At 38.5% G+C, this 7,373-nt stretch overlaps 1 pseudogene; it reads left to right on the forward strand.

Annotated features, from left to right (window-relative positions):
• Positions 1–448: 448 nt before the first annotated feature.
• LOC113180562 (E3 ubiquitin-protein ligase ARIH2 pseudogene) lies at positions 449–6,621 on the forward strand (annotated as a pseudogene).
• Positions 6,622–7,373: the final 752 nt, after the last annotated feature.

The raw sequence follows: 7,373 nt of genomic DNA on the forward strand, positions 1-7,373 counted from the left end.
TCCTAGATCATCACATACAGACCTTTCCCACTCAGTTTAACTGCTGCTTAGTGATTCAGGGAAGGTTTCTAAATTTTATTTAGCTGTTCAGAAAATTGAGGCACATGTATTTCTACCTTTCACCACTATAAACTTGTAGTTCACAATCCTGATTTGTGCTCCCCTTGGTAGATTTTGGAGAGTGTGGGAAATAATTTTTGAAAATAGCCAACGTTTTTCCCTTCTCTTTCCTCCTTTCCATTCAAGCACTTGTGTGACCCTGGGCAGCCTGGACCTATTGATGGAGTGACGAATTCAGGGTATGAATAGGAAATCACGTGGGGGGTCAGCTTAGGGAAGAGAGGGACAGGAGAAGGCTGTCTTGGAGGAAGAATGTCTATAAGGATCTCACGACTAAGGGTCCGGTTTTGGTTCCCAGGGTGGGGCTTCCCCTAAGACAGATGTCCCCATGCCTGAGATAACTGCTGAAAAGAAAGGCTCTAATGATTCTAATGAGGATGCTTCTGTAATTTCATGATTAAGTGTAAGGATTTATGGGAAACCACCTTTATCAAGTTATTTTAACTTAATGTTTCTTCTATTTTTTTTAAAGAGAGAGAGAGAGAGAGAGAGAGAGAGAGAGAGAGAGAGAGAGAGAGAGAGAGAGAATTTTTTTAATATTTATTTTTTTTGGTTTTCAGCGGACACAACATCTTTGTATGTGGTGCTGAGGATCGAACCCGGGCCGCAGGCATGCCAGGAGAGTGCGCTACCACCTGAGCCACATCCCCAGCCCCTGTTTCTTCTATTTTTCTAGTTAAGAATTTTTTTGAGGGCTGGGGATGTGGCTCAAGTGGTAGCGCGCTCCCCTGGCATGCGTGCAGCCCAGGTTCGATCCTCAGCACCACATATAAATAAATATGTTGTGCCCGCCGAAAACTAAAAAATAAATAAATATTAAAAAATTCTCTCTCCCTCTCTCTCTTAAAAAAAAAAGAATTTTTTTCAAATCATGAACAAGTATTGAGGTTTTTTTTTTTTCAAATTCTCTTTTTAACATCAACTGAACTATTTTTCTCTTCTAAAGGCAATGATTTATGTTGGTGGATTTTGTACTATTAGACCTTAATATAAATATAAATATAATATAAATATAATTATTTCTGGGATAAACCTAACTCAATCATCCTGCTGCATTTTCACTGTTAATATCTCAGGATTTTATGTTTCTAACAGAAACTGGCCTAGGGCTCATTCCAGCTGCCGTCACTGGTTGCTCTACTTCGCTCCTAGCTGGGTGCATCCCAACTTCTTCCATGCTTTGGGATGGTTATACAAGAAGGAAATTATCTGTTCTGTGATAGTTAATTGGGCTTATTTATTGGTACCCTTTATCCTAGGCCTTTATTTCAATTTTAGTCTATATAAGTTTTAGTCTATATAAGTTTTCCTTTTCTCCTTCTCTTTCTTCTTCCTTTTGTTTGTAGATAGACACAATACCTTTCTTTCTTTATTTATTTTACGTGGTGCTGAGGATCAAACCCAAGGCTTCACACATTCTAGGCAAGTGCTCTACCACTGAGCCACAACCCCAGCCCCTTTTCTCTTTTCTTTTCTTTTTTAAAATATTGTTTTTAGTTGTTTATGGACCTTTAGTTTATTCATTTATTTATATGCAGTGCTGAGAATTGAACCCAATGCCTCACACATGCTAGGTAAGCACTCTTCCACTGAGCCACAAACCCAGCCTTCTTTTCTTTTTAAAGACAACTTATTGAGGTACAGTCCACATACCATACAATTCATTCAAGTGTACAATTCAACAGATTTTTTTAGCATATTCAGATATACACATGCATCATCACAATTCACTTAGAACATTTTATCATACCTAGGAGAAATCCTGTACCTATGAGCAGTTACTTCCCATCCCCCTCAACACCCTCAACCCCTGGCAACCACTACTTGACTTCCTATCTCTATGGCTTTGCCTATTCTGGATATCTCATATGAATGGAATCATACATATGTGGTCTTTTATATGTGACTTCTTGCACTGAGCATTTCTTAAGTTTGTCCAGATTGTAGCATATGTCAGAGTTTCATTCTTTTTTTAAAAACTTTATTGAATTTATTTATTTTTATGCGGTGCTGAGGATCGAACCCAGTACCTTATGCATGCAAGGCAAGCACTCTACCGCTGAGTCATACCTCCAGCCCCTCATTCTTTTTTTGTGTGTATAAATAATATCCTATTATATGGATAGGCCCCAGGTTGTTTATCCATTTATCTGTTGATCAACATTTGGGTTGTTTCCACATTGGCTACTTTGACTAATGCTACTCTGAACATTCTTGTACAAGTTTTTTATGTGGATGTGGGTTTTCAGTCATTTAGGGTATATTTTTAGGAGTCATATGATAACTTTATATTTAACATTTTGTGTATCCTCTCTGATAATTTCAATCTTATAATTAAAATATTTAGTTCATTTAATGTAATTACCGAAATACTTGGATTTAAATCTACCATCTTATTCAAAGCAATCTATTTATCCTATATGTTCTACCTTCCCTTTTCTTGCTTTATTCTTACATATTATTTACTCATTTTTCTATTTTTCCCTCCACTGGTATCTTAAAAAGTACATACTTATTTCCTTTCATCTGTTGCATGTTTCTTTAGAGATAAAACATGCATCCTTGGCTTAGCTATGGATAATATGATTTGGAACTTTATTCAAAAGCAAGGAAAGGACCTTAAAATGCTTTAATTTGATTTACCTCCTTCTGACTTAAAATGTTCATGTATTTAATTTTATATGCATTTTATTTGGTTATGATAAAAATTCTGGTGTATAACTTTTATTTATTCACACACACACATACACACAAAACAATAAAAAGTATATTCACTTAGAAAAGTTGACTTCATGGGGCTGGGGTTGTGGCTCAGTGTAGAGTGCTTGCCTGGCACACATGAGGCACTGGGTTTGATTCTCAGTACCACATATAAATACATAATAAATAAAGGTATTGTGTCCATCTGCAACTAAAAATATTTTAAGAAAAGAAAGAAAAGTTGACTCCAACCAAAAATGCAAAACAGGTTTCAATGAGCTTAGATTTCCTGGTATACTATTTCTAACCCTAAAGTAGAAGTAATGCATTTTCAACTTACATGCCTATATTTCTGACACAAGTTAAGTGGATGGAAGAAAACTCAGAATAGTTCCAAGTAAATATGGGAAGCCACAGCAGAAACCTAAGATTTCTTGGAAAGAGTGTTAAGTGGGAAGCCTTTAATCCTACCTGGATATTGTTTTTCTGTGTGACTCTCACAAATCACCTTCAAAGATTGGACTACCCAGTAACAGGTTTGGCAGTAAGTCCAGTAGGGTGGATGTAAGGACCATGTGAATAATAGTAAAAGAAAATCAAGGACCAGATGCTGTATTTTAAATCTCATAAAACATCATTATTATTATTATTTTAGCCTTGTCTCGTCAAAAGCCACACATTTACCCTTTTCATTTGTTTGAATCACTCTTCATTTTTTTCTGTTCTTTGAGCTCCTTCCAGGATCATTTTCTTTCTTTCTGAAATTTACTCTTTATTACTTCCTTTTGCCTACATCTATTGGTGACAAACTCTCAGATTTAATTTACCTGAAAGTCTTCCTAGAAAATCTTTATCTTTTTTAGTGCTGGGGATTGAACCCAGAGTCTCACACACGTTAAGCAAGCATTCTACCACTGAGTTACATTCCCAAGCCAAAATATATTTTGTTTTTGGGTGGGTCAGGGTACTGGAGATTGAACCCAGCAGTGCTTTACTATTGAGTCACATCCCCAGCCTTTTTTATTTTTCATTTTAAGACAAGGTCTCAAGTTGCTTAGGGCCTCGCTATGTTGCTGAGTTTGGCCCCAAATTTGGCAATCCTCCTGCCGTGGCCCCCTGTGTTGCTGGGATTATAGATGTGTGCCACTGCACCTGGCTATATTTTCTTTTACAGTATAGTTTTATTGTGTATATTATTTCAGGTAGGTTATTTCCTATACCACTGCTGTCTTTTGGTCTCTTGTTTCATTCAGAAATAAGCTGCCAGTCTAAATGTTGTGCTTGTGAATGTGATCCATCTTTTACCTCTGGATCCTTTCCCCCCCACCCTTGTTTGTTAAGTCAAGTTTTATTGATTAAATGGAATTCAGAATATATTACTAGAAACAGCAGCAAGCCCAGCCAATCCTGCTAATAAAAATGTGGCAGTCTTCTATTATAATTAAACAGACTTAGTGGAGGCAATGCAGAATAAATTAAAATTCATGTTATGTGTATATATACACAACAGGGAACTTCACCATTATATATAGGTAGAAAGAACCAAGCAAATATAAATTAATAAATGAGCCAAAAGGAAATCTAGTAGAGGAAGATCAATGGGAAAGGGGAAGGAGGATGGGAGGTAAAAGGGGGAAGGAAAAGAGTGGGATAATGAACTGAAATCAAATTTCATGCATGTATGAGTTGGTCAGGATGAACCCAACTACTAGGTATAACTATAAAGCTCTAATAAAAAAAAATAAAAAAAACAGGGCTGGGGTTGTGGTTCAGTGGTAGAGTGCTTGCCTGGCACATGTGAGGTACTAGATTCAATCCTCAGCACCATTACAACTAAAAAATATTAAATAAATAAATAAATAAATAAATGTAAGGAATTACAAAAGAGATGTGGAGATTCGAGGCATTTTGGCTCTGAATTGATGTTCTTATGAATATTACCTACAATGTTCATGGCAACAGAGAGAACATCCTGAAATACAGTTAATGACAGGAGTGGCTTTATCAACAATGCCAATCCCTTACCAAAAACGTTAAGATAGTTTTCCATAACTCCTTGGATGTTCAGGTTGGTAAGATTTTGAAATTATTCTCCATATTCATGTGCAAGTTTGAGCACTTAGCTGACACAGCTGCTGCTCTCCCTGTCCCAGCCCCAAATCCAAATATAACATGACTTGAAAGGGCTTTCTATCCATTGCATTGTACAATAAGCCAAGTAGTTCTCATATCTTCAATTGTGATTTTAAAGCAGTTTGTAATTAAATATGAGCATTTTGTACAAGGACAATTGTGCTTTACAAAAGAGCAAAATCATACAACAAAAATTGCTGAAGTCTGATTTACATGAATTATGGTGCGAAATCACATTTACATTAAGTCTCAAATTTACAAAAAAAAAAAAATCAGTTCTGTTGTACTGTGGAAGTTCCCTGGTGTAATCACTCCCACTTGTGTCATATCCTCTTCCTTAGAGTTGAGACTGGTCTCTGGGTCCTTTGAAGATTTTCTTTTTGTGTATGGTTTTCAGCAGTTTTACCATAATGTTCCTAGGGATTGATTAATTTATCCTGCTTAGGGTTAATAGGGCTTCATTTATTTGTAATGTGATATCTTTCAAAATGTTTAGATAGTTTTAGCCATTAACTTTTCTGTCTTATTGGTTCTTTTTTGGTTTTGGTACTGAGAATTGTACCCAGTAGCATTCTACCATTGAGCTTCATTCCCAGTTCGATAAGTTGCCAAGGCTGACCTCGAACTTGTGATCTGTTCAGAGGAAGCAGGGCAGGCCCTGCTCTGCCACTACTACACCTCAATCCAATTCTTGTGGCCTGGCCTGACCTGATCTGTCCTGCTCAGACTCTGACTGCAGGTTTGTGACTCCTGATGGAAATCATATGACACAATATTTGGATCACAGCTGCTTGAAAGGTCTTCAGAATTATAGAAGACAAAAATACTAATGGATATGAGAAAGCAGTAAGTTTGGGGAGAGGGAGAAAAAGCAACTTATTTCCTGATTTACAACTTGATTGGATGCTAAGATATTGGTGGACATGAATAGTTAGGGGCCTGAAAGCAATGAAGAGGGCTATGACCCAAATTGTGTGGAGGAGAAGGAAGAAGAGATCAAGAACCCTGAGAACATAGAGGACTATTATGTGTGGGAGTAGCCAGCAACTTGGAGAGCAGAGGGCTGATGGCTTTAATCTTGAGGAGTTTAATCTTGAGGCTTTAATCTTGAGACCTTAGCCATGTGCTTTAAGACAGTTTAGCCTCTGTCTTAAAGTTACCTCATTCAGTTGCCAAACTAATACTAGTTATTTGCACAGGCCAGTCTCAGAGATCTTAGACAGAAATGAGTCCAGTTCTTCTCAACTACTCATTGAAGTGCAAGTTCAGCCTAATCCATCAAAACACATCCCACAGCCCATTCCCCTAACCACTGCACAGTATGCATGAAGTTTATGTGGAAAGGGAATCTTTGGCTTGTTGGCTCAATTTTGCTGTAGCTGCTAGGAGCAGCACTGCTCAATACTTGTCAAGGACAGTTGGATGTGGGAGTCTCTCATGTGGCTCAGAACTGTCCATTCTGTACACTCCCCACTTTGTGTTTCATTGTTTCCCAATGGAGAATTGAAAGACAACTACAGGTGCTACCTCTTCAGGGAGTGTGTGGAGCATCATTACCAGCTCCAACAGTGCCCTGCTGCAAACTGCCCCATGGTTATTCTGGTATAGGAGCCCAGAGTTCACCAAGTGCAGTGCAATAAGGTCTTCTGTTTCAAGTACCATGAGTGAAATTGGTATAGGAGAATCCCGATACTGTCGGCCAGAATGAGCAAGCCCAGGCCAGGGAGGCCTTCAACAATATTTGTTCTAGCCTATAATTGCAGCAGTTCAGGATGCAGAAGCAGGAGGATTGCAAGTTTGAAGCCACCCTCACAACTTAGTTAGGCCCTGTCTCAAAATTAAAAAAAAAAAATTAAAAAGGGCTGGGGAGGGGCTGGGGATGTGGCTCAAGTGGTAGCATGCGTGCAGCCCGGGTTCGATCCTCAGCACCACATACAAACGAAGATGTTGTGTCCGCCAAGAACTAAGAAAAAATAAATAAATGTTAAAATTCTCTCTCTCTCTCTCTCTCTCTGTCCCCCCCCCTCTCTCACTCTCTCTTTAAAAAAAAAAAAAAAAAAAAAGGGCTGGGGATGTGGCTCAGTGATTAAGCTTCCCTGGATTCAATCTCCAGTACAAAAAAAGAAAAAAAGTGTGGGCTGGGGTTGTGGCTCAGTGGTAGAGCACTTGCCTAGAATATATGAGGCACTGGGTTCTATCCTCAGCACCACATAAAAACATCTTTCTTTGGTGTGGCGGGGTGGGGGTGCTAGGGATTGAACTAAGGGACACTCGACCACTGGGCCACATCCCCAGCCCTATTTTGTGTTTTATTTAGAGACAAGGTTTCACTGAGTTACTTAGCACCTCGCTTTTTGCTGAGACTGGCTTTCAGCTTTCAGTCCTCCTGACTCAGCCTCCTGAGCCGCTGGGATCACCCA

The sequence above is a fragment of the Urocitellus parryii genome, chromosome 9, assembly GCF_045843805.1.
Source record: "Urocitellus parryii isolate mUroPar1 chromosome 9, mUroPar1.hap1, whole genome shotgun sequence".
In the NCBI taxonomy this organism is placed as follows: domain Eukaryota; kingdom Metazoa; phylum Chordata; class Mammalia; order Rodentia; family Sciuridae; genus Urocitellus; species Urocitellus parryii.